Genomic DNA, 27,863 nt, shown 5'->3' with positions numbered 1-27,863 from the left:
GCCAGATTTTGTGTATGGAGGCAGGCTTATATATTTATGGCCGGCCGGGAATGGTAAATGTGTGAATTTAGAACGGGATATGTGGACTTCCTTCCATAGCATCATCAGCATCGGCATCACCGAAGCTAAAGACATTCAATTAGAATAAGTGCTCTTAGTTCAGATCGCAGCGCCTTATCCTTGACATGTCGCTGCAACATAATCGCTCTTAGTAGTAATATATATAGCAACATGCATTTATTTATGTATAAATATTTATAAACATACATAACTTTAATCATAAGTCGTGCTTGTGGTCACCTGCTGATATCTAAATGCAAATTGAAAATTTATAAAATGGGAGGAACACAGCGCCGCGCCGGGTGAGGACTTGTTTTTTTTTTCAAAAGACATGCTGCTCTCGATCTTGTCATCATATTGGCGACTATGGCAAGATCTATGGATGCAAACAAGTAGTAAACTCTTTTCCGGCTTTTAATAGACATTTATCGATGTTGTACGAATATTCATACGAATGCTTACCAACCTGGATGGTTTTGTATTCCATGACAAGGCGAAAAGAAAAAGATCGATGGTTTGTTCCTGATGGGATTTGAATGTTGTCCTCTTTTATTTTTATGTTTTGGTTAAAAATTGTGATGATTTAAGGTGAAAGTATATCTTTAAGCGAGTTTGACTTGATTTATATATTTAAATATTTTATGGTAATGATAGACAGACCAGGAAAAGTCTACTTCCGTTAAAGGAGTGTCTGGTGAATAAGAAAACCACCTATACGTTTAATTTCACATCTCTTGCAGGCTCATGTTTTTTGCTGCCAAATATGATTGAAATAGGAATATAAAAAATAAATAGGTTGAAGTTTTGTTATGTTTTGTAAGCTATATAAATCTATAATTCCAGAACCTGACATGATACTTATAAGTGTATTTGTTTCTGTGGACTAAATAAATATCAAGAACTGTTAATAGTAGTGTTAAGTTTATTGACTGCTATAAATATATATGGATTACATATCAAAATATAGTTTTTCTGACTTATTTTTTATGAAAAAAAATGTGGTCCAAATATTTCTACACTAAAACATTTTTTGACAGATCAAAAGGTGAATGCTCATGATTGAAATTAAGGCTCGTACTATCATGAAAAATAGTAATACAATTCTACATATTTTCTTGAATTTTCAATCGTTTTTAGATAAATATAATTGTGAAACAATCTTCCATAGACTATATCTCAACATTAAAAAGAGGCTGGGATGCGACCCAGCTTAAAAGTTTGTCACGTATCAATTTTTACCAAATTTGGGAACTAATTTTTGTAGATTTTATTTTGTATGAAAAAACGGACTGTTGGATTTGTATATAAAAATTACTGAATATCGAAAAGAATATTTTCTGCTATTTGAATCGAAAGTAAATTTTTACCAAGTCTTAGTATTGTTTTTTTTTTTAGAGTTTTATTTTTTGTAAAAAAACTGTCAATTAGATTTTTTTTTAAATTTTACTAAATATTAACAAGTAGTTTAAAATCAATATCTACAATTTTTGAAAAGATATATGAGTCGAAAATCAATTTTTACCAACTTTTATTAATTTTTTTAGGTGATTATTTTTTGTAGAAAAACTGTCAATTCGATTTTTCTCAAAATTTTTCAGAATGTTGAAAACAATATTTTTTATAAGGCAAAATAAATTTGAAGCCTAAATTTCAAGTTTTTGAAAAGATATTTAAATCGATATTCAATTTTTACCAACTTTGAGTAATGTTTTTTTTTAATTTTTATTTCTTATACAAAAAACTGTCAAATTCAATTTTTCTCAAAATTGTATCAGATGTCAAAAACATTATTCTTCGTTGCACAAAATTGTTTTGGAGATGAAATCATATTTTAATCGCAAAATTTTGGAGGTGACAATTTTTTTTTTCAGTTTTTTTGATTTATAAAAAAACGGTTAATTGGATATTTTCCAAAAATATATTTGTGTGGTATCAGGTTATAATATATTATATAAAATTTAATTCAAGTCTCTAGCGTTTTTGGTTCCTAAGATATTTAAGGTTAACCAAAATTTTCACCTTTTTTTCAAATGCTATGGTAAAAAAAACCACCCACGAAATTTTCTTGAGAGCCCCTTCTGCATCTTTCTGCCTTTTTATCTGTATACTAAAATTTATTTGAAATCAATATTTGTTCTGGTTCTTCAGCTATGGACGATGAAAAAATGTCGCGAACGTACGGAGGTTTTTGGAGAACAAAGTGAAAGTTTTTTTTTACAAAAACTAAATATTATTAAAAGTGATTTTCGACTCGAATATATCGAGAATAAATTAATGTGTCGACCACAAAATTATTTCATTCTGCACAAGTTATTGTTGTTAGTATGAACTAATTTTCTTAGACAAAATCCAATCGACATTTGTGTATAAGGAACAATAACCTTCAACTGGAAAAAATAACGACATTGAAATTTATCTCATTTAATTATATCCAAAACATTGAAGTTACTTTGTTTTATTTTCTTAGCGAAATCCAATTATCAATTTTTTTTACAAAAACAAAAACCTACAAAAACAACTAAGAGCTTATAAAAGATGGTTTTTGAATTAAGTTTTTTAAACAAAAAGATACGACTTTTTTTTATTATTATATTTTTTAAAACTCTTAGAAATTTAAAAACGACGATTTCCCGAATTAGCGTTTTTAAAGTTGATAAACTTAACTTTTTAAATAGTTGTTTCTGGCTTTCGAAATCCACAAAAAAAAACAACAAATTTTTAAACATGGAAAAATGTCTAATACTTGCTTTTTTCTAAGTTTAATATCTGACAAGTTGAATAGGTTATGGCATCCTTAAAAGTCCAATCTACTATTCAACTTCGAATACCCTATTGCAACGTATTGGACTTTTTTGCAAATTTTAAGACTTGAAATAAATAAAAGATACTATTCAATGTTTTAAATTTTTATTTATTTATTCATCACTAAGTGTTTCACAAAAGGAACTAATTTTATTGATAACCAAGTAATGTTTGAGAAAATTTCATTTCGAGCATGTGTATCTTCCAGTTTCCTAATGAATTCCAGAAATTACTAATGTACTCTATTTTGATAACTCTACAATAGCTTTCCGCAAAGTTGAAGTATATTGGGTTTAAGTTTTTTTTTTTTAAAACTCCCACCTTCTATCGATTTCTATAAAAAATGTCGGCTTAGTCATTAAAACATTTGGAAACTTGGATAATACTTAAACAGTAAATAATTTTGAATCAAATGAGATTTTTGCACTTTTAAATAATACGAACCTTAATTATAAAATAAATCCCATTTAAAAAAAATTTTGACATTTCTCGACGTTTCAAGGTCCCTAAAGTCGAAATAAATTTTAAGACATATCTGTGCATGAGTGTGTACTTACGTTTATACGTCAGTACGCTTGCTAAGTTTGTATCGTCCTCCATAGTTCAAAAACCAGGTGAGACATCGACTTGAAATAAATTTTGTTATACACATAATAATGCAGGAAGGACTGAAAAAAACATTACTTAAAGTTCTTAAAAATTTTTTTTTGACTCAAATATCTTTTAAAAAATTTTATATTATGACTTTAAACTACGAGTAATTTTGTCTTTTAAAAACAATATTGTTTTCAAACATTCGGGAAAATTTTGATAGATATCAAATTTAGTGTTTTTTTTTTACAAAAAAATAAAAACCAAAAACAACCTACAACCTGATAAAAATGTACCTTCGAATCAAATATCTTTTCAAAAATTAAACATATTAGCTTCAAACCAATTTTATCTCACAGAAAACATTGCTTTCGACATTCAGCCAATTTAGTATAAAAATCCAACAGTCAGTTTCAAAAATAAAATCTACAAGAAATAGTACCCAAATTTGGTAAAAATTGATGTTCTTCTTGAAATTAATTGCATTCATCCAATTTGTATTTGCTTATAAATATAAGAAATAAGAGCTTTTATGAAATGTAACTAAAATTGGAAAAATAGATTTTCAACTAAAAACTCGTTAACGAAAATAGATTTTGAAATCAAACTATTTCATTATATGTAAAATATTGTTGGTGGTTTTTAAATTTTGTATAATAATTTAACTGACAACTTTTTTAACAAAACATAAAAACCTACAATTCTTTTAGGAAAAACAGATAAAATTTCTTTAATCTCATTTTTAATTTTTCAGTAATAAAATAGTTTTCAATGAACAGCTGTATTGAAAACAAAATCGTTCCAACAAAAACATTACATTTTCTTTGTAGTCTCACACGTCACTTTCAATGATTAACTCTGATTTTGAATACTTTATTTCAATCAGGAACTTTTTATAGTTCAATGACATACATTTTTAATGATAGTCATCACTGACCTATGAAAAAACTACAATGATCGTAACCAATAGCAGCTATAAATGGCCCTTAAACACATTTTATATAGTAGAAATTAAATGTAAAAAACTTTTTGATAATACTTTTTTTTCTATTCAATTAAATTCAAACAACTTCAGTGTGAAGAAAAAAATGTAAAAAGAAGTTTAAAGTAAAACTGGACATTAACAAAAACTGCTATAAATGTTCAGATACCTTACCTTAATTTAAGCTAAACACATACCTTACTGATATATCTTATCTTTACGTGTTGATTTTTTTAATACCAAACAAAAACTTTTCCTTTCAACCTAACTTTTTCTCCGTTAATTTGTGAAAATCTCAAAAAGTCTTCCTCAATGTAAACACAATGAATTATTATAATAGCATGTGACCGGTGGAGTAAAAAAAAACATAAATAATTTATTCAACACAAAAAGAGCTACCGGCCGCACTAGACATTTTTTCTGCTAAGGGCATAATTTGTCAGCGGTTAATCATATTTCCAAAAGAACTTCAAGCTGATGGAGGGAGTTCCAAAATTAACTAATTCACCATTGTGTATAGTAAAAGGTGCAAGTCTAATAATTAAATCAAAAGTGATAGATGAGAATTAAGGGTTATTAAAAATTGAGCATTACACACAAAATAGATAAAAAATGCGATTTTCATTATTGATTAAATTTGTCCTAAAATAAGTTTTGAAAAATTGAAAGTAAGTTATTCAACATGGCGAATTTGACATTTGAACTATTCATTGGTTATTTTGATCAATAAGCTTAGAACCATACATTCATTTGTATAATACCCATATTTTTTTGGCATTTTAAAAACAGTATAGTAGTGGTTAGTACCCATGGGCAATAGCCAGATTTTTGTATTTAAAAATGTGTACAACTGAAGAAGTGTATGTCAGAATAATAATACAAAAAAACTAAAATAGAAGAATGATTTGTAAAACTCAAAAGTTTAATTAACTTCAAGAAAAAAACTAACTTATACTAATAAAATGGCCAATTTTCAAGAAGAAATAATAAGAAAACATCTGGAAATTGAGATTCTATAAAAATAAAGTTCATTTAATAATTGCAGCTGTGACATAAAATAAAAACTTCAAGAAGGTGGTTTGTTCGTAGACTACTACATTAACATGTGGTGTTGAAGCGAGCTTGAAGCTTGTCTCGATTCTTTTTATAACTAAATTGATCCAGTCGGGGATCGGAGTCGATTGAAAATTTGTGAAGAAAAACCTGTGTGGAGGAGTTGGTCTTACAGATAACGCATTATGATCTATTTATTTGCCTCTTTGTGTAAAAAAAATATAGTTTTGTTTTGATCAAATTAAAAAAATGCACTTGAAGTAGGTAGCATATTCTTATATGGTACTGAACTATTCAGTTCTTCATTGTTTAACACGAATCAAACTATCTCACTTGCACTTCATAAGAAACATCGAAACACCATTTGAATTTTAGAAAGTGGTGTCAAACTTAATCATTTTTTAATGTTCTTGTGCGGAGGAAATACCAAAAAAGATTTATTCAATCTAAATTGAGATTAACCTTTGGTCGAAACAGCAAAACTTGATTATCTTTTCTATTCTTGCAAAACAAGCACACTTAGTCCATTTTCATTAACAAAACTAAAAATATCAACAGTAACAGATTGATTTTTTTTCGCCAGTGGAAAACAAATGATTCCAAATGCACAACTACTCCACAAACACAGCCATCGAGATACAAATGTAATATCAATTGTACCAACATTTGAGTACGAAATCACATAATTTCCATTCGAGACCCGTATAAATTTCAAAAACCCATCCGTAGTAAGATTATTTTTTAACTTTTATCGGTAGTATTCATACTGCGGATATTGTTTTTGTTATTCGTGTAAAATCCTACTATACTATTGATAGATTTTCAAACAAAACACGGGTAATATAAAAACTACAGTATAAGAAAATTAAACGATTATTCCCATATTTTGACATTTGAAGTTAAGCTTAATTTATTCCAGTGCTAATTTATTCAGTCCACTTTTTGATTGCGATATTAAAACATAATGAGCCCTAACCCTAAGGCTCTATCTTATCTCCCAGACTGCCCTGTGCCCTGGGGCGTGTGACAATTGAAATGCCCAAAAGTAAGTTAAATCAAAACAACAACAAAAATACTCATTAGGTATGCAACAAAATAATAAACAACACAAAAATAAAATGAATGAAATTGCCGGCACACGGAAGGAATTATAAGAAAATTTCATCGCTAAAATGAATTATAATCTTTGAAGAAGGTACGTGTTTCATTTTTTTAAGTCATAAAAAGAGACTTTTTCACCTAATAAAAGTGATTTACATATAAACAAAAAAATTAAATAAAACAAGGAAAAACTAACAAAATAAGAATGTGAGAGAAAAATTGACTTATTGCCAAAAGAAAGTTTAGTTTTAAAAAAGAAAAAAAAAAAAACAACGATACAATAAAAAATAAAAATGTTTTGCATAAATTATGTAAATTTATTTCCCAAAAACCTAAATTCTGATTTATGCATTCCAAATATGAAGATTTATATCTTCAAAGAAAGAACAATAATTCATATTCATCCATCGAACCAATACTTGTATTATGCATTTCACTTGGTCTAGAAAATTTCATTAATTAACTGGAAAACATTATTGATAGCTTTTGGAGCTTGAAGGTATGAAACAAATAAAAATTATCTTACTCACCTATGACAAGAATGTATGCTTTTTGTACCTTAGTTTTCAACTTCCACACAATTTGTATATATCCGGCCACTTATCTTATGAGAACCACTAATTGACTTCGAGGCGAGCAATTAAATCGATATGGGAAGCCTTGTTTTATTATTTTGCTTTACCTATAGCTCCAGGCAATTCCTCAAAACACTTTTTTTTTTCAAAGCCAATCTATCTGCGACGGGCTAGAGTAAGCGATTTCTTTTCCACACTTGAGCACAAATAACAAAATGCAAAGAAATAAGTTAACAATCTTTATATGCAAATTAGCCAAGGAACACAGTATTAATTGTTAAACATTACGAAAAAAGAAGGCAGGTAAAGAATAGTTCAATGAACAAATGGATGGAAAACAATTGAGAAAAACGAATCTAGAACGCCATCGACGAGCCGGACGTATCTTTCATTTAAACCAACATTGAAAAACAAGCAAAAGTAGAGTTTCGAACACGCAACTGAAATGTATAAAAAACGATCGATCGAACCACAACACCGGGCCGGGGCTTGCTAAACAATGTACGTCTGTTTGGCTAAAGCCTTCGTTGAAGACTGAAAATCCGCCACACTCATAGACTATCAAAAGCCTTAGCTTGCGAATAAGACCTGTATAAGCCCGGCTATCTATATTCTTATGGGCTGCGGCTTGCTGCTGGTGCAAAAAGTGATCGCGTGGTATGTTTGCAAATGTTCGGCAGACTTCGGTATAGAGATGCAACTTGGTTTCAAAATCGGGATCGGAGTCGGAATCGGGATCGCCTTTGATGGGTAACTTGAATGAAAAGAAGGGAAAGATCCTCCATCATATGGGTTAGTTTTGGGATGAGCTAATTGGCACCAGCGATCACGATCGTTGGACTTGGGCTTAATTTATTTATAGAGCAGGTACTCATACGCCACGCAAGCCGTGTCGGCTGTACTCATACAATGTGCTATGTGGCATAGTGCGGTTGAAAGTGTAGGTTGATCCAAGGCAAGAATTATGGTGAGAAGTTTGTTCTTCAGTGGCGGTGATAGTGGTGGCAATGGCAGTGGCAGTGGCGCAGTGTGGTTGAAGTATAGCTGACTAGGTCAGTGAGATCAAGTTTGTTTGTTGTTTTCGATCTGTTGTCGATATGGTGGTGATGTCTATGAGATGAGACAGGTTCTTCGCCATTATTTTTTAAAGGTATTGAAGGCAATCTTCTGAACCAATTACATTGATTCTAATTCAATTGATGGCGTTGGTTGTGGGTTGTTTCTACGTTGGGGCAGGTTTTCAACTTTGTAATCAGATCGGGAGCACATAATGTCATATTATCATAGTTAAGTGTTTTGAGATAGTGATATGTTAATCCCTCTTGGGGCAAAAATCCAAATCGAGACTCACGTATATGGACGCCAATCTGCGTCTAATGGTCATTAGGGGAGATAAATATGGCATGTAAGAGTGTTTATTATCTGACAGTTGGGATATTTAGAAGATGTAAGGTGCGTGTTGACGGTTGTGTTGCATCCTCGTCGCGTTGTCGTGCCGTCGTTGTGGAGTGGTGGAAAGACTACTGCGTTGCGATGATCTGGTTCTGTCATTCTCTTGAATACGCACATCAACTTTTTTAGTTGAGTAAAGGAATAATTTTTCTTTTTTTCCTTAAATTTCAAATGACAGGATTTCAAATGACAGGATTAAAGGGTAACCAGTTGAAGAATTTAATTTGAATAAAAACAAGAAGCAAGGTGCGTAGATGGATGAACACAAATAGCTTTTATAGATATATGCAGATCTTGATTTCTGTAATTTGATTTCTTGATCTTATTTATGGGTTTGCAATGTTGAGAAACAATTTTACTGTTAGTTTGAGTTTAATTAGTTTTTTCGATGGTTAATTAAAAACGTGTACTCAAATACAAAAACATCCTATGTGTTTAAAAATAATGTAGACTCAATACTTGCGAGTCTGAGAGAATTATACAAGGTCCTGAGAGGTAGGATAAGATAAGATCATAGTTTTTCAAGGAAAACAAATGCAAGAATATTTTTGTTGAACTAGTTACTAATTTTAAACTTGGGGTACTGTCAAAATTAATCTAAAGGTATCAAGTGCAAGTCAGAATACTGGTGTTTCCTTAATAATTATTCTCAGCTCAAAATCTGATGTAATAATATAATATATAATATAATTGAAATTTGTTCGTGAATTTAGTTTCACCATAAATACAATAAAATGTACAACTTCGTCACAAAAACACAAGTTAAAAAAAAGAACGCATATTTTTAGATTTAGAAGTTTACCTTTTAAATTCAAAAAAAAATTGAAACTTTTTGTCGTCATTACTTAGAAAATGTAAGAGCTTGTTTGGAAAAAAATATATAGTTTGCTTCATTGGTTAGTTTAAAAAAAATAACAGTGGTATGGGGGTACCCTTCTGGGACAATATAAGAATATATTTTTAATATTAAAAAAAGGCAAGCTAAGAAAATAATAGTAGGGAAATTTAATAAAAATATGTTGTTTTGGTCAACTTTGGCAACAAACATATAATGATTTTCAATTGACCAACCTCGGTTTTCGTTAATTCTTAAAGAATATCTTATTCAACTCAAAATTGTCTTTTTAGTATCACTTTGAAAAATAGAATTATTCTTGACAAAAATCAAAATAACAAATCCTAAGGAAAGCTCTCAACAAAATGGAAAAAGAGGCTTAGATGCAACTCACACTAATAACTTTCCATTCGTTCATGTCGATATTCTTAAAAGTCTTATAAAATATTAATCAAAACATTTTGTGTTAGTTAAAAATAAAGTTTGAAGATATTTGATACTTAACCATTTTTATCAATTTTAAGTTGAAGTAGGTTTTCGTTTTTGGTAAATTAAGTTGTCAATAAGATTTTTCGAAAAATTAACAAAAAGTTCAGTACAACATTAAATTTTATAAAACGAGTTTGAGATATTTTGGTCAAAACCCAATTTAGTGGCTGGAATGTGACCCACACTGATAACTTTCCATCCCGAGGGTCGATTTGTCTTGCTTAAAAGATTTGTAGGTTTTTGTGTTTTGTTAAAAAAGTTCTCAATTAAAATTATCTAAAAGATTTACAAATTAATAACAATATTTTGCATATGATGAAATAGTTTGATTTTAAAATCTATTTTGTTCAACGAGATTTTTATTTGAAACCCAATTTTTACAAATTTTAGAAGCATTTCTTAAAAGTTTTTATTTCTAATACAAATACAATTTGGATGAATAAAATTAATTTGAAGCCAATGTTTTTTATTATTAACGAGATATTGAGAACCGCACATCAATTTTTAATAATTTTGCGTACTTTTTTTTGTAGATTTTAATTTTTTATGAAAAAACGGACTGTTAGATTTTTATAATACTTCATATCGAAAACAAAATTTTCTGTAAAATAAAAAGAGTTGACAGATAATATATTTAATTTTTAAAAGCTTTTTGAGTCATACAAAAATTTTTACCAAGTCTTGGTAATGTTTTTTTGTTAGGTTTTTATTTTTTGTAAAAAAAACTGCTAGTTCAATTTTCCTTAAAATTTTACTGAGTGTTGACAAAAATAATATTTAAAAGATAAAAGTAGGTAGAAGCCAATATCTAAGAGTTTATAAAAGATATTTAATTCGAAAATCAATTTGTACCACCTTTTATACATTTTTTGTTCGGTTTTTAATTTTTTGTAAGAGAACTTTCGATTCCATTTTTCTCAAAAATGTTTCTTCCATTATCTCAAATTTTTGAAAAGATGTTTGAGTCGAAAATTAATTTTTACCAAATTTTGTTAATATTTTTTTTCCGTTTTTTATTTTTTGTAAAAAACTGTCAATTCGATTTTTCTCAAAATTTTATCAGATATCAAAAACATTATTCTTCGTTGCGCAAAATTCTTTTGGAAATGAAATCATATTTAAGTCGTAAAATTTTCTATGTGACAAATTGTTTCCTTTAGTTTTTTTGATTTATAAAAAAACCTGGATTAGATTTTTTTTCCAAAAATATAATTGTTTTGCATCAAGTAACAATATATAATAAAAAATTTAATTCAAGTTTCTGGCGTCATTGGTTCATGAGATATTTATGTTTAACCAAAATGTTTACCTTTTTTTAAACTGCTATGGTAAAAAAAATCACCCACGCAATTTTCTTTAGAGCCTTTTCTGCATCTTTCTGCCTTATCATCTGTGTAACAAAATTTATTTGATGTCGATATCTCTTCTGGTTCTTGAGCTATTGAGGACGAAAAAACGTCGCGAACGTAGGGACGTACGAACACACGCACGCATAGAAATCTTTCCAAACAAATTTTATTTCGAATCTAGGGACCTTGAAACGTCGAGAAATATAAAAATTTTCAATTAGACAAATCATAGCATTTTTTAAGGTTTTAATTTCCTATAAAGAAATGACGATGGGATTTTATCTTATGTGTAAAAAAATACTCCAAATCTAAATAATATTGAAGTCAATGCCTTAATTGATTCTTGACTTGTTTGAATTCAAAATCAGTTTTACCAATTTTGTGTAGAATTGTATTTGTTTTAACCAGATGGTAAAAAGAATGGGCCATATTCATAGTTCTTTCTCAAGTTCGGTTTTTGCCTTTGCTTAACTAAACTTAAACCTATGTTATTCATTGACACTTTAAAACCTTAAACGAAAGCCTGAAGTCTAAAAATAAACTCGACAAAATCTATGTTTAAAGTGTTTTTAACTCTATAAAACGTCAAAAATAAATAAATCAATTGAGAAAATTACATTGCGAGACATTTTATTTAAAGGATTTAAAATAAAAACAAAAGAAATATCAGTAGACTTAAAAATCGATACGAATTTTGATATTTTTCTGAATGTTGGAATGGTAGCACTTCGTAATCCGAATTGACCCGTTTAAAATGGATGAAAGGTATTTATGATTTAATTGAACTTCTACATATATATTCAAGATTGAACTTTTCAAATATGTCTTAACCGTTTAGCTAAAAGATGTCACAAAGTTTAAAAGAATTAAAGTAGCTTGTGCTATTTGTTCCAGAAACTTTTGGGGTCACCTGAAAAGTTAATTTGTTTGAAATTTCTATATATTTTTTGAAAGTCCTTCCTGTATCTTACGATGTTATTATCTGCAAAACAGAATTTATTTGAGCGACAAAAATAGTTATTCCGAGCGTAGGTACGTACAAACAGGCAGGTACACAAATACATCTTCCTAACAATTATTGATTTATATTCTAGAAAACTTGAAACAAAATATTTTCAATTTAAAAAATCGGACCTTCATTTGTATTACAATAACTTAAAATCTGAACTTAAAAAAATGTAATTAACTGATCTCTTCTTTACAACTTGGTAATGAAGACTTCTTAAAGCCCATATTGGCACATATCTAATAAGCACAGGACTTAAAAACTCTATAAGTATGTTTATATCATCAGTCTTAATAAAAATTATTAATTTCTTCTGACTTGCTATGAGACATTAAACAGCTCCCTGATGTCAAATCAAATTGCAGTGCAATTAGCAAAGTAATAATTTTAGTTATACATACCTGTCACCTTGAGAAGAAGTTTCCTGCTTCTCTCTCTTTCTGTCAACTCCAACTGTTTGTTAACCACATCTATAGCACAAAAATGCTGATCAAACATTTCTGCAAATCTCTAACATAAAAGGTAAAAATTGCATAACAACCGAGCAATTAGCAAAACTCCTATGACTTCGGTCAGATAAATGAGGCCAAAGTATGAAAGAGTATATAAAGTGGAAGAAGAGATGGAAAAGTATCTATTGGAAGTACCTACCTACCTACTTTGCCAAGCAACTCGCCATCGTCATAGAATTACAAATCCCAATCGGGAAATGAAGATATTTTTTGTAAAGCATTTCTGGATCAATGTGATCCGTCTCAACGGGTCGTATCTTATCGCATATAAAGCACTCGCAGCCATCGCAGATTCACGTCTTTATTGTTGATCCAATAAAGTGGGAATGGTAAAAAGAAGTTGTCTTGCAATCAATCATTAAAGGAGCAAAAGATCAAATATGATGAGTTAGAGACCATACAAAGTACGAGTTTATTCCAAATACCTCAAAAGCTATCATCATCTTCATCCGTAAACGTGTTGTGCATGATGAAGGTGCAATCTTTTTAAGTACCTGTTGAGTATACTGAAACCGCCGCACAGCGCTGCCTGGATGAAGTCTATAAAAATCTTACAGTCTTATTTCGCGGAGCTTGTTCTTGGTTCCTTTTGTAGGGCACTCGGACCACAAATGGATTCTTGGTTAGCTTGAAAATTGTAGATGCATATATCGTTTTAGAAAAAACATACATATTGCTATAGATATGTACATATATTTATTTAGGTTGAAGAATAAATGAGAACAGAGTTAGAAGCGCGATATTTTATTTTCGATGAATGGGATTTTCTATTTCCGTACCTATTTATGGTCATGATTCAGTTAAAAACCCAAGAGCTAAACTTAAATAAGATTGAAATTGTGCTGTAAAATATTTATTGGCGTTCTTTTTAAGAGGTCATTTATGTTTATTAGTTATTTAATATACAAATAGTAGATCGCATAGTTATTTACATTTACGTTGAAAACTTCATTGCAAACTATTGCGAAACATAATGGGAATAATATTTCAAAAAATTATAAGTATGTATTTTAAAAAATGCATTATTAGGTTGTGTATCTTCATGCTTTGAATGAAAGAAAGTTTTGGAAAATTAGATTTTTAACAATTGAAGTTTGTTCCAGAAATATTAATACATTTCTTACACTTACAATGAAATGACGACGCAAAACTATTAAACAATTCTGAAGAAAAAATAATATAAGCGGCTTCACGTTTAAATTTTATGATATATTGAGCGGTGTGAATAAAAACGAGTAGGACAAGTAAATACTTAAACATATCAAAAGAACAAGAGTAGAGGATTAACTGCACGGAAAAAGATGGACATTTTTCCGAGATACGTTAGTGATCCAGGATTCCAAAGTGGTGTTGCCAACGACATGTGGGTTGAAAGAAGTACCGTCAGCAGAACATTTTCAATGGTGTTTTTGGAAAACTGGTCGGCTAAATATCTCCATGCCTTCTCTTTAGTGGATGGAACTTTAGGCAACATGGATATATTCAGCACAACACTAAAGTCTCTTAATAACACTCCAAAAAAGGCTCTATTGTCAAAACCGGAAGTCACACTACTTTCATCCATAGCTGCAAGAGGACAAAAACAAACGGGAACGACAACTGACTTGTGAGTAATGACGGGGAGTCAAGGTTAGTTTAGGCGAAAACAAAACAAGTCACAACAAAAAATGTGTGGCGCTACAAGTAATTACTTGCCTTTTTCGTGAATTCAGTTGTCTCGCGAGTAAATACTTGTTAGTATACCCTCGGGTTGACGAGTACACGGTCACGAGTAAACTCGAAGCTTTATTCACATCGGTTAACTTGGAGTTTAAATACTCGTTACACTTTACTTGTAAGTAAATACTCATCGTACTCTTTTTTATTCACACTGCTCATTAGCCTAAACAAAGTCCTTGTTCAATTTTTTTTTTAATTAATTTTTATTAATCATTCTTATACCTTTCTTAAAGCTAGACAAAAAGTCATAAAACTAGCCTAGTTATCCATAACAACTAACTTAATGGTCCCATACGGACACTCTAAGTTAAACTATAACACTTAAAACTAATGCCTTTCGTCCCTAAGATCTATTTTACTTCATTTAAATTTTACTTATTTTTGTATTTATTAGAAAATTTGAAAAAAAAACTAATATCAATATCCTTTTTTATTTTTACTTACAAACTACTTACAATTAGGTCCTTAAATAAAACTTAAAGCTAACTTAAACTACCTATTCTACATACTTAAAACTAGAACAACCACAGCATACAATCTTTTTTTTTTGTTTATATAATTAATTGTCTTTTTTTTATTTTTTTTAAAATACCCTAAAACTATAAACCAAGTATGTAAGCCGGCCAAGGTTTAAAACTCCATCCCGACTACCCACTATCAAGTGCCGATTGAAGCCACCAAAACTGGTTCTCCTGCTTCACCCGGTCCCGTTCGGACACAGTCCTACCGAACCGAAGGAGCTCTTCTCCGCCTTGTGCCATGACGTCCCGATTGTATGGGAGTCGCCTATCCACGGTTCTTCGTCTGACGTGGTAGATTAACGGAACTGCCAATCTATCCTGTATCAGACCGCATTTGTCTAAAAAGAGGAATGAAGCCGTTCAAGCGTGCACTAGAACGCCCCGAGAATAAAATTGTTGGTCGAAAACATAGCTCTTGCAATGTGACCTCGAACAAGTTTTATCACGAAATTGTCAATTCTGTTGATTCGAGCCCCGTTGTATAGGACCTCGTTAGAATAGTAATGCACATAAGAAGATTCGGCTGTTCGAAATAAGCCGGTACAGCATCGTAAACACTGCCGCTCGAACACCCGAAACTTCTCCATCTGGGAAGGGGCAACGTTGAACCACTCAGGACAACCATAAACGATCATTGGCCGTATGAGGGCCATGTAGCAAATTACCTTCACTCTGGGGTCAAGCCGACTGCTAAAAAACAGTCGTTTCGTCAGAGCGAAGGCTCTTCTGGCCCTGGTCAGAGCAGCATTTATATGTCTGTCGAAATATAAATACTGATCTAACCAGATACCGAGGTACTTCACTACACTTTTGCTCGCTAATGGCTGCCCGTGAAGGTCAACGATGACCATCTTGCGCCAATTCTTGCACGTATCCCTCGTGGCCCTAGCCAACGGAGTCCGGAACAGAATTGTCTCCGACTTCTGGACATTAATTTTCAGTTTCCAGTCTTCGCAATATCGCTGAATCTTGTTGAAATCACGCTGCAAGAGATTTCTAATAACCTCAACCTTTCGGGCCGTTCTGTACGCAATTAGATCGTCGGCGTACGCAATTGCGTAACCATATACGGTGTCAAAGGCCTTTTCCAAACCAGAACAGCCCCTGTGCATTGTTGTTTTGATTTATTCCATTGGATATCAGAAACGAGTTTAGACGCAGCATGAATTGTGTCATGACCCGTCTTGAACCCGAACTGTTTGTCCGGAATTATTTTGTTGTCCGCAGCCCACTTAGTCAGAGCCCTATTAATGATCTTTTCGAAAACTTTGCTGATGCTCGGAAGAAGACTTATCGACTGAAGATTTGACGGGTTGGAGTTGTCCTTTCCCACAGGAGAGGATGAACCACAGCGGTCTTCCAATGCACTGGATAATATGCATTATTCAGTGCATTGTTGAAGAGTGTGGTGTGAATGTCAATTGCTTCCGTCGGTAAATGTCTTAGCACAACGTTAGATATACCATCGACACCTGCTGACTTTTTATTTTTTATTGAATTGAAGATGAGTTGAAGCTCAACCTTCGTTACTAACAATGGACTTGGTCCCGTTTGCTCGGCGAATATGGCATTTTCCAAGGAATCGTCATTGAACCGCATGAAACCGCGGTTCTCAGATCGCCAATGTGTGATATCATTACGGAGGTAAAAGTGATTATGTCGGGCTCTGTTTTCCAGGTCGTGGTTGGGGCGAATGCTAACATTCACCTTATACACTTGCTGGAAAGCAGCTCCCACCGCTTCCACTTTTTCCTTCGGATCTTCAATTATGTAAAAGTCATCGTCAAAGATGGATTCCTCTGGATCTATTTGCGCTGTCCTGAGTACGTTTCTGTTCTCTTCAGTTCTTTGGAGTTTAAGACACGGAAGGTCATTATCGTTTTTTTTCCTGAATATCTTGTTGATTTTGGGGAACATACTAGGGTCACTCGAATTAACTGACCGGATCTTGCGGTCCCAGTACTTGTTAATTGATAGCCTGTAGTTCTCCTTAATCAACAGATTGACATTTTTTATTGACGATTTCAGTGTCCTAACCTCCAAGTCGCGTGGGTCTGTAAGTCGTCTGTGCAAGTTTGTGAGTCTTGTCAGTAAGCCACTCTTGTGCCTACGTAGTGCGTCAATAGTCGCGTTTCTGTAAGCGTCCATTTGGTCCCGTTCTTTGTACTTTGGTATTGTCCGTTCCATCGTTCGTTTTATTGTTTCGTCCATCTGTTGTAAATGTTGGTCAATTTGTGTATTTGTCAGGTTTCTGTTGTTTGGTGGGGCTATGTCACTCGAACGAAGTTCTCTCGGTAGGTCGTTGGTGAAACGAGGCCAACGCATCTTACTGTAATTGTAAGAGTGCATTGCAACGTATTCCTCCAACTCCACGCGTTCGTTCGGAATCTGCATTACAGCAGCCAGTCCGCAGTGATCACTGTCGTACTCGACTGTCTGTAAGCAGTTTCGAGGGTGATTACACACTTTGTCTGTAACTGTCAGTCTGCTGTCGTACAGCAAAAGATCCAGAAAGGAGCCGCTTCTTGGATACGATGGCTTTTCAGTAGCCAGCAGGTCGACGCCATATTCAACGCTGTAAAGATTCACCAAATTAAAAAGATGATTACCTCTGGGATTACTATGTTGATTTCCCCAATCTTCATGTTTTGCGTTCAAATCACCGGCCAAGATGAAATAGTTTTCTTCCAAGCTCAGTTTCAGTTCCCTAAAAAGAATCTCGAGTTCTGAAGCAAAGTAAGTAACCTGCGGAGCTCCAGCCGCATAAGACGCAATCATATACATCCGCTTCCCTTGAGTGAGAGAGATGCATACAACGCAAACTTCTAGCGTTTTGAGCTTTCGCAATTCATTGTTATATACGACTTTATAATTTATGCCTTTTCGTATAAAAAGAGCAACACCGCCCCCTTGAGTGGAGTCGGGCGGTCTCTTCTTACGATATTGTAATTTTTATGAGTCAATTTGTGTTTGTGGTTTAGCTTAGTTTCGCTAGCCATAAACACATCGGGACTGTAGTCTGTCAACAATTGGAACATATTGGCTCTTCGTTCAATCCTAATCAGTGAATTTACATTCACAGCTAGGACTTTAAGGCGCGTCTCCGGCAGCGCGCCCATTATGTCTAAATTGCGCCAGGCCAGGCAACAAAGAGTAGAGATGATCTACCCTTTTGCCTTGCTCCTTTATCTGACTTTGCAGTCTTGTTAGTTGACCTTGAATGCTCAACAACAAGGCTATAATGTCAGGCTGCACCTCTGGTGCCTTAGGCACAGGGGCATTTGGGGCAACCGTTGGTGGAGCCTGTCTCGTGTTCCCATTCACTGACACCATTTGGGCGTATTAAAATTTGGGATCTACGAATTTTTGTGTTGGAGCCTGTCGCACATTTCGACTTCTTTCGGCTTTTTGACTGGCCTGTTTATGTTTCATTTCTTGGACCTTAGGGCAACCCCTATAGCTAGCCGGGTGCCCTTGGTTTCCACAAAGGACACACTTGAGCAGGGTCAAATCCTCAACCCGCTCAGTCCTTGTTCTATTAATAACTTTAAAGTATCTTAAAAGCTGTTTTAAATATTAAAAGTTAAGCATTCAAATTATATATCCCATATGGTCTAGTGGCTAGGATATCTGGCTTTCACCCAGAAGGCCCGGGTTCGATTCCCGGTATGGGAAATTATTTTTGGTGTCTCAAACAGTTTTCTTAGCTTTTCAAAAACCCAGCTTTGGACGAAAAAGAACTTATACAATAAACTGTACAAAGTTTGTAAATTTAAAAGCTTTTTGAAGGTGGTTTGGTTTTTAACTAAAGGGTTTGTGTATAAGATATGTTGGAAAGCTTCCCCCAAGAAAGCTTTTTAGTATTTATACAGTAAGGTGTACACAAATTATTGTTGGAAGGTAATTTAATCTTAATTAATTGACATGTATGTTATGAACACAACAGCACGATTATTTTAATTATCTGTGAATTAATTCTTGTGCTTTATTTCTGTCATTGCATATTTTTGTAAAAATAACTGTGTCTAGCAATACAATTGTATATATTTATTCTGAATCTTTAAATACTTACTTATTTACAGTAACAACAGTCTGGAACGGACTTGGTCAACGATTTTCAGGAGTTATTATTATAATCGTTGCCTGAACAAATAACTATGGTTAGGTAAGCAAAGTCCTTGATTACTTCAAAGTTAAAGCTTTCCATGACGACGTTTTGTCCAAGATATCGTTGTGCAATCGTTTTGTTTTGTGGACAGCATATACTTGGTCGTGCCCTCATTTACCACTAATAAATTGATCATTTCCGTTTACGTTACTCAGTGCTTAAAAACGAGCCACTGACACCACGCTTTGATCTTCCAATTATGTCAATGTTATCGCCGTATAGGAGTATACTTGGACGGACCTTTATAAGATTGTGCCTCTAGTGTTAACAATTAAGTTAAGTTTGCCAGAACGATGTTCAATAAGTCGCATATCAGTTCATGGCCTTTTAAACCCTTTTATCACATCAAAAGCATCTGTGAGAGAGATCTTTTGCGACCTTTATGAAGCAGCGTACATTCTCAATCTTCATTCTGCACAAACGAATTACAGTTTTATGCTGAATCCGAAAGGATAGGTTGAGATACCACTGTTCATGACAAGAATAACTCTGGGAGGATTTGACAATTCTTCACAAGGGGCAGTACCCGTGGAAAAAACTTTAATTGTCGAAGGCAAAAAAGTCTTTCTCATAAACGTTCATATTATAAGTCAAAAAGGATCTTATACGTTATGTTCCGAAGCTTAGGCCTATGAAGTTGGTGTCTTCTTTCTTGAGGATCGGTTAATGTATGCTGAAATACTACTCTTCGACCACGCTACGTATGTTCGTACGTACGTTTTTTTCGTCGTCCATAGCTCAAGGACCAGAAGAGATATCGACTTCAAATAAATTTTACTATACAGATAATAAGGCAGAAAGGGCTCTCAAGCAAATTGCGTGTTTGTTTTTTTTTTAACATAGCAGTTTAAAAAAAGGTGCAAAATGTTGGTTAACCCTAAATATCTCATTAAGGAAAAACACTAGAGACTTGATTTAAATTTTATAACATATTTTAACGTGATACCAAACAAGTTTATTTTTTGAAAAAAATCTAATTTACGATTTTTTAATAAATCAAAAAAACTGAAAAAAATGTGTCACCTCGAAAATCTTACGAATGATTTTATCTCCAAAACAATTTTGTGCAGTGAAAAAAAATTACTTTATGCTTTAAAAAATTAAAAATACTGTTGGTAATTTTAAAATATTTAAGAATAATTCAACTAATGACTTTTTTAACTCAACGCGAAAACCTACAAACTTTTAAGCAAAACAAATCGACAGACGGGATGAGAAATTATCAGTTCCCAGCCTTTTTTTTAATAAATCAACTGACTTCTTTCATGTATAGAACAATGAATTCATTCATATTCATCACTAAATAGTATTAAGAAAAAGAAGGCGTTGCAATAAAAAATTATGTTATTAAAAATACTGATAAAGAATTTTGTTTCGTTCACGCTTTGAGGTTTCCAATTTAAATTCTTATGATTAACGCTTAACCTTGATTTAAAATCGATACAAACTATGAAAACTAAATTAACCTTCCGACCACAACAGGGGTGCTGTAACACACCAGGCATTTTTATTTTAAATGTAATTTTGATTTTGCTTCATTCTTTTTTCTACCGTTTTTCGTATAAATATTTATGTTTTTATGAATTAAGTTTTTTTTTATGTTTTCAATAAAGCATATTAATTTTTATGTTTGAATAAAAATTGTGTGTTGCCCTTTAAAGTATTATTTTTATACATTTTCTTGGCTGGGGTGTTATGCCACCCTTGTTGTGGTGTATGTATATTTTAAAAGTGTTGTGGTCGGAAGGTTAATTGGGTTTTTTTCTCAGATCAACCTGCGACATGATAAACTTACTTACTTACTTACTTAAGGTGGCGCTACAGTCCTGTGTGAACTAGGGCCTCACCCAACAAACTTCTCCATCTAGCTCGCGCTCCAAGTTGGGTGAGGTCACCTTCTACTTGTACGCGCCACCTGATCCGCGGTTTTCCTCTTCTCCGCTATCCTGTGGCAGTGGATTCGAAGACTATCTGGGCCGGAGCATTGGTTTATATGCGCTCTTCGTGACCCAGCCATCTTAGTGGTTGGACATTTATTCTTCTGGCTAAGTCTACGTCGCTGTACAGCCCGTACAGTTCGTCGTTCCATCTTCTCCTCCACTCCCCTTCGATGCATACGGGACCGTAGATCACACGAAGAACTTTTCTCTCGAAGCGACCCAAGGTGCTTTCATCCGCTTTTGTCATGGTCCATGCTTCTGCACCGTATAGCAGGACGGGGATGATAAGGGTCTTATATAGCAACACTTTGGTCCCTCGAGAGAGGACTTTACCACTCAATTGCTTTTTTAGTCCAAAGAAACAGCGGTTAGCAAGAGTTATTCTGCGATTGATCTCAGCGCTGCGCTGGTGTTGTTTTCTGCGTTTAAAGCGGAGCCTATTTTATTTATTTTATTTTATTTTATTTTATTTATTCAGAATGCCTTATGAGATGAATCTCGTAACAGGCTGTATAGTTTTTACAATAATGTTTATGTAATTATGTAATTAAAAGTGTTAAATATAAGTACAATGAGTATTTGACGATGGGAACAACAAAAAAAATTTTAATAAAAAGTGGAAATTTAAACATCAAGCAACAATTGAATAGCAAAAAAGAAATTTGTGTGACATACTAAGATACAGTAGAGACAAAAAATTAGAAAAGGAGACAAAATTTATTCTTACAGTTTACTCTATGACAATTAACATTGACCTTTTAAACATTGTATTTTGACAGTAGCATGGCTTTAACGTGAAGTTTAAATTTTAAAGTATTACATTTCTTGATCTCATCAGAATGTTTGTTATAATACTGAATAGACTTGTATAAAATTGAGCTGCTTCCATATTTTTTTGAGTATATTCTGTCTAGGTGTATGTTATTTCGACTCCGTACGTTGTATTGGTGTAAGTTACTTCTTGTAGTCAGCTGGGTGTTTGTATGAACCTCCGTAAGCACTATCTTGTGAATGTGAGTCACCATATTTATTTCGATTTCATCTTTGACCATTAAAATCTGCAGCTGTTTATAAATCCGTCGGGTGTTTGTAAGCCAATCAAATCCGAACAAGTTTTTTAATGCCTTATTCTGCACTACTTGCAAGGTTTGTAGAAGGCCATGAACTGCTGTACCCCAAATGTTGATTCCATAGGTCAAATGGCTATGAAAAAGAGAAAAGTACATTGTTCGTTTTAGATTTTCAGGAACGCTGTATCGGATTCGACCAAAAACTCCAGCAAGCGAAGACAGTTTTTTCGATAGTTTCGAAATGTGGAAGTTCCAATCTAACGCTGAGTCCACCCAGAGGCCAAGATATTTAAATTCACTGACTCGTTCAACTACATCATCTTGGTACACAATTCGTAGTGGGGTATATTGGATTTGGTGCATACGATATACTTCGTTTTACGGGCGTTTACACATAGTTTTTGCGCGTTCATCCAAGTCTCAATCTTTTTAAGATCAGAATTCATTTGCCACTCGATCTCTGCAGGTGATTTTGTGCAATACAACAAGCTTATGTCATCTGCAAATAGAACTGGATGTCCATTCAGTGAGAGGTTTGCAAAGTCCTGTACGTATAAGCAAAATAGGGTTGGTCCAAGAACACTTCCTTGTGGTACTCCCATCGTAACCGGTTGTCTTTCACTCGTGCAATCGTCTATTTTGATGTACTGAAAACGCTCTAAGAGATAGGATCTAAACCAATTGAAGGAGGAGCCTCTTACTCCTAGGGCAAAGAGCTTTCTCAGCAAAATTGTATGGTCGACTGTGTCGAAGGCTTTTGACAGGTCTATGAAAAGTGCACCAACATTACTACGGTTGTCCTTATTTTTTTGAAGGTTTGATACCATATCTATCAGCGCTGTACTCGTACCTGACTTCTTCCGGAATCCATATTGTTTAGAGGTTGAGAGCTTATTACGCTCGATATACTCCATTAATTGCTGGTTTACAACTTTTTCCATAATTTTCGATATAATAGGTAGAATTGAAATAAGGCGATAATTATTGAAGTCATCTATGTCACCACTTTTGAAGATAGGGATAACCCTGGCCACTTTCATCATCTTTGGAACATATCCCTCTCTTAATGATTTGTTGATTAGTATGGAGATTGGTTTACAAAGCTCTGTACTGCATTCCTTTAGTAGTGAAGAAAAAACATTGTCTACATCCTTAGCTTTTGATGGTTTAAGTCCACACATAATAGTTTTTATAAGTTCTGGTGTTGTCTTTCCTAGTATAAAACTTTCCAATTGCAGTTTGGTGGGATAGACTTTGTTTTGAGTCGGACATTTAGTTATGATTTTTTTGCCAACCGTAGCAAGAAATTCGTTAAGATCATTTATTTTTTTTAATTTTTCGTTTCGTGAGCAGTTATTGAGCAAAGGACAGTTCATATTCTTTTTTGATTTATTGTACAAAAGGCTGTTGATATTTTCCCATGTTTTCCTATTGTCATTTAGACTTCTCTCAAAAAGTTTTCTGTAATGATCTCCTTTAATTTGTCGTTTCTGAGTTGTTACTTGATTTCTTAGATATTTGTATTGTCGCTGAATGTAAATGTTATTAGGACCCTTACTCAGTTTACTTAACCATTTGTTTTTTTCTTTGATTAGAGAAATCAATTCGCTACTGAGCCATTCACAGGAATCGGTTTGTTTTTGTTTGACTTTGACTTTTTTTGATGTGTTTTTTATATAAGCGTTTAATTTGTTAACAAAGTAATTGTACATTTCTTCACAAGCCATGGAATCATACAAAACTATTGGGTGTTCTTTAAGCTTCATAGTTAGTTTTGTTGCATCAGTGACATATATGTATTTTGGGTTGAGCTTTAGTGATGTGTGTTTCGTTACAGGCTTTGGAGCGCTTATGTCAATAGCTGTCACATTATGGTCAACTAAGTCAAGTTTTGAGTGATGTGCAATTATATTGTAATTGGGGTTGTTAACAAAAAAGTGATCAAGGTTGGCATTTTTTCGGGTAGGAATTGATTTATTTATAACAAAATATCCGTGCATTCTGATAAGGTTAAGATATTTTATGACAAAAGCATCTTCGATCAAAATATTTATATTAAAGTCGCCAACAATTATGGAATTTCGTAAAGACATTCTGGTTATGTTTTCCATTAGGACGGATAGAAATTTTTCTTTCTTGGAAACAATCAGGTTTGGTTTACGGTAAACGCACATAATATCAAAAGAGTAATTTTTTAGTTTAATATTTGCTGCGCAGAAACTATCCTCGTTGTCACTCATTGAAAATAAATGCGTATACGAATGGCTTTTAGATATAAAGATAATTACACCTCCCGCGCCTTCAGTAGGTCTGTTTGCAGTAATTTTTTCATAATTTTTTAAGTTAAAATAAATTTCATCAGCCAACTTTCTGTGACGCAGATAACATCAATATCAATATTAAAGCCTTTAATTATATGCTCAAATTCATCAATTTTGTTTTTTATGGATCTAGCATTGATGTAGAGAATTTTAGCAGTGCTACCTGTAGATAATTTAATGTTGGCAATGTTGTCATAGAGAATATTGCATGGGGAGAAGGGAACATGCATCTCACAATTCATTGAAGAAGTCAATGTTGCGAATTTCTCTTACTTTCCCTTTTTCTGTGAGACGCACTAGTACTCTTCCATTAAGTCTCGCGCTTTCTTAAATAAGTAGCTGTTTAATTTTGTGAGAACTTCTTCTATATACACTGGTTGTGTTGTGTTGTCGCCAAAGACCGAACCGGTGTTAAGGTATTTTTTATCTCTGTTGCTCTTCTTGTATGCATTTATGATACTATCGCGAGTTTTTTTTTCAAAGAATTCAATCAAGATCTTTGGTGGATTAGTTTGACTCGGGCTATTGTTTTCGTCGTTACTGTGTGGCTTGCGATAAATTTCTTTTATGCAGCCTTGTGTAATATCGACATTTAATTTGTTGGAAATTGCTATGAATATCGATTTCAGATTTTCATCGGTTTTTAATGGGATGCCAGATAAAGCTAAGCTATAGTTCAGTGAAGTTTGTTTATGTTTTTCAACTTTTTGTTTATATGTGTTAAATTGTTCTTTGAGTATATATAATTCGTTTTGCATGTTTGTGTTTTCTTCCATTATGGTATTAGTTAGCGCTTTGTAATCATCAACTGTTTTCCTAAGTGAATTTATTTCTTTTTCAAGAGTTTTTTGGAAATTTAAAATTTCATCGAGTTTATCCGAAAGTTGTTTGTTCGTAATATTATCTGATTCAGTTGTATTTGTTGGATTAAGACTAGTAATACCTGTTGAACTATTATGCTGTTGTTGTTGCTGCAGTTGTGATGGAATTATGCTGCTACGCCTTCTGTCCCTCGATGATTTGCATGATAAGCAAAACCATAGAGATTTATCCCTCACAATCTCTGTCAACTTATGTTTCGATATTCCACTGCAAGAGGAATTGGAGTGATACGCTTTTTTACATTCGCCGTCGCAAATAATGAAATTTTTCCCACTTAAATTTATATTTTTGTTGCACTTCTCACAAACACTGACTGCACTTGACGCCATTTTATTAAGATTCCCAGGTAGACGAAGTCTTTGACTACCTCAAAGTTACGTCTGTCGATGGTGACGTTTTTACCAAGACGTCGGTGTTGTATGTCCTTTCTTTACGACAGCATGTACTTTGCTTTGCCCTCATTAACCGTTTAACCCATTTTTGCCGCCTCTGCCTCAATATACTCACAAATGCCCCATTGACATCACGCTGAGTTCTTCCGATTATGTCAATATCATCAGCATATGCCAGTAATTGGACAGACTTTTGAAAGATAGTGCCTCTAGTGTTGACGTGTGAGCTCTGCACTATTCTTTCAAGCACGAAAAAAAAAACCTTTTTTGACATCGAAAGGATCTGTTAAGTTGTTTCCAACCTTTATGGAGCAGCGTGATTTCTCCATGGTCATCCTGCACAAACGGACGAGTTTGGCAGGGATCCCAAAACTAGACATGGCTCTATACAGCTCGTCCCTGTAGATGCTGTCATATACGGCCTTGAAATCGATGAAAAGATGGTGGGTGTAGATTTGGCGTTCTTGAGTTTTTTCCAGGATCTGCCGTAATGTGAATACTTTCCTGGTCTAAAACCACACTGATAAGGACCTATCAGGTTGTTAACGATGGGCTTTAGACGTTCACATATTACGGCACAGAAGATTTTATAGGCGATGTGCAGTTTAGAGGGTCTCCTTTTTTCAGGATCGGGCAAACAATACTGAGGTTCCATTCATCGGGCATGTTTTCTTCCGACCATATCTTACAGATAAGTTGGTGCATGCTCCTAACCAACTTATCTCCAGCTGCTTTAAAGAGCTCGGCATTCAAGCCATCTGCTCCAGTGGATTTATTAGACTTCAACTTAGATATGGCAGTCTTTACTTCGTCTAAGTCGGGAGGACGAGATTGTTGGCTTTCGTCGTCTATATTGAATGGATCATCCTGCCTGACAGCGGAATTCAGTTCTTCGTCGCCGTTACACAGTCTGCAGAAGTGGTCCTTCCATATCCCCAGCATTGACTGCGGTTCCACTATGATGTTTCCACATTCGTCTTTGCAGCCTTCGGTTCTAGGTTTATGTACCTGTGAATTTCGTTTCACCTGTTCATAAAACTTTCGAACCTCATTCCTGCTTTTACCACGTAATAAACTAAAAACTAAAGATTACCTAATCTTTACCTCAATTTAGACCATTTCCCACAAACACTTTTAATAAATTTTAGATGAAAGCATTTTCCGGTAAAACTTCATAATTTTGAGTTAAAGCAAATATGTTTTAAGTATGTCTACTACAAACATAAAAATGAAAAATGATTTTTTTTCAAAAATTCTCATTTAACCCAGTTTCAATTCACTCCATCCTTCCCTCCGCTACTTGTAAAATTAAGAGTTTGAACATTTTTATAACTGGTTAGAAAATACTTAAATTATTATAATATTTCAATCAACATTAATCAAAGTTGTTTGCAGAAACAAAATTGGAAGACATAAGTTTTTAATAAATCAAAAAAAAAAAAAAGTGCTTAGACGCCTATGTGTACGTATTTTATAACCCCGACTTCAGAAAGACAAAGCTCAAAAACAGTTAAAATTGAATGAGCACAAACTAACCTTAAATACGAAAGGAATTAAAATAAAACTCTCGTTTTAAAGAAAATACACTATCACAAAACTTACTTAATACTTGAAAATTGTTGTGATTTAGTTCGTGTTTCATGTGAGAATTTTCGAAAAATACGTATTTTTTAACTTTTCTCTACCTACTCGTAGCTTTCTCTAAAAAAGAAACTAAGAAAACTTGTACCTTTAATATCAAAAATCTTAAGGTACCTAATCGAAATGTCGTCACATTAGAAGATATTATTGTTATCCTTAAGTGAGTTTTAGGAGTTAAAATAACTTCAACAAAGATTTATGTTCCCATCAGCCAGAACAACAATTCACAGTACCTTTACCTATGTACCTACGAGTTATACACATACATCGATCAACTGGACATAGCTATGAAAATAGAAAAAAAAATGAAAGAAAAACAAACTAAGAAAAGGACATTGAAATCCTTTTTCTTTTTTTTTACTCGACTTCCTTCTTTAATTCATGTCTTATACACAAAACCTG

General features: G+C 33.2%; 1 protein-coding gene and 1 non-coding gene across 2 annotated transcripts in view; one reads left to right on the top strand and one right to left on the bottom strand.

The window, feature by feature from the left end:
• The window catches only part of LOC129940499 (uncharacterized), a 108,983-nt gene extending 101,303 nt beyond the window's left edge, over positions 1-7,680 (bottom strand). Inside the window, exon 1 of the mRNA XM_056048853.1 lies at positions 7,120-7,680. The gene's annotated coding sequence lies outside the window, so the exon portion shown is untranslated. The remainder of the gene's footprint in view (positions 1-7,119) is intronic.
• A 10,970-nt stretch (positions 7,681-18,650) lies between these two features.
• On the top strand, positions 18,651-18,722 carry Trnae-uuc (transfer RNA glutamic acid (anticodon UUC)). The gene has a single exon. It is a non-coding gene; the product is annotated as a tRNA-Glu (tRNA).
• The last annotated feature ends 9,141 nt before the right edge of the window (positions 18,723-27,863 follow it).

Source organism: Eupeodes corollae, chromosome 1 (assembly GCF_945859685.1).
Source record: "Eupeodes corollae chromosome 1, idEupCoro1.1, whole genome shotgun sequence".
Classification (NCBI taxonomy): Eukaryota; Metazoa; Arthropoda; class Insecta; order Diptera; family Syrphidae; genus Eupeodes; species Eupeodes corollae.
This window is presented reverse-complemented; position numbering and strand designations above follow the sequence as displayed.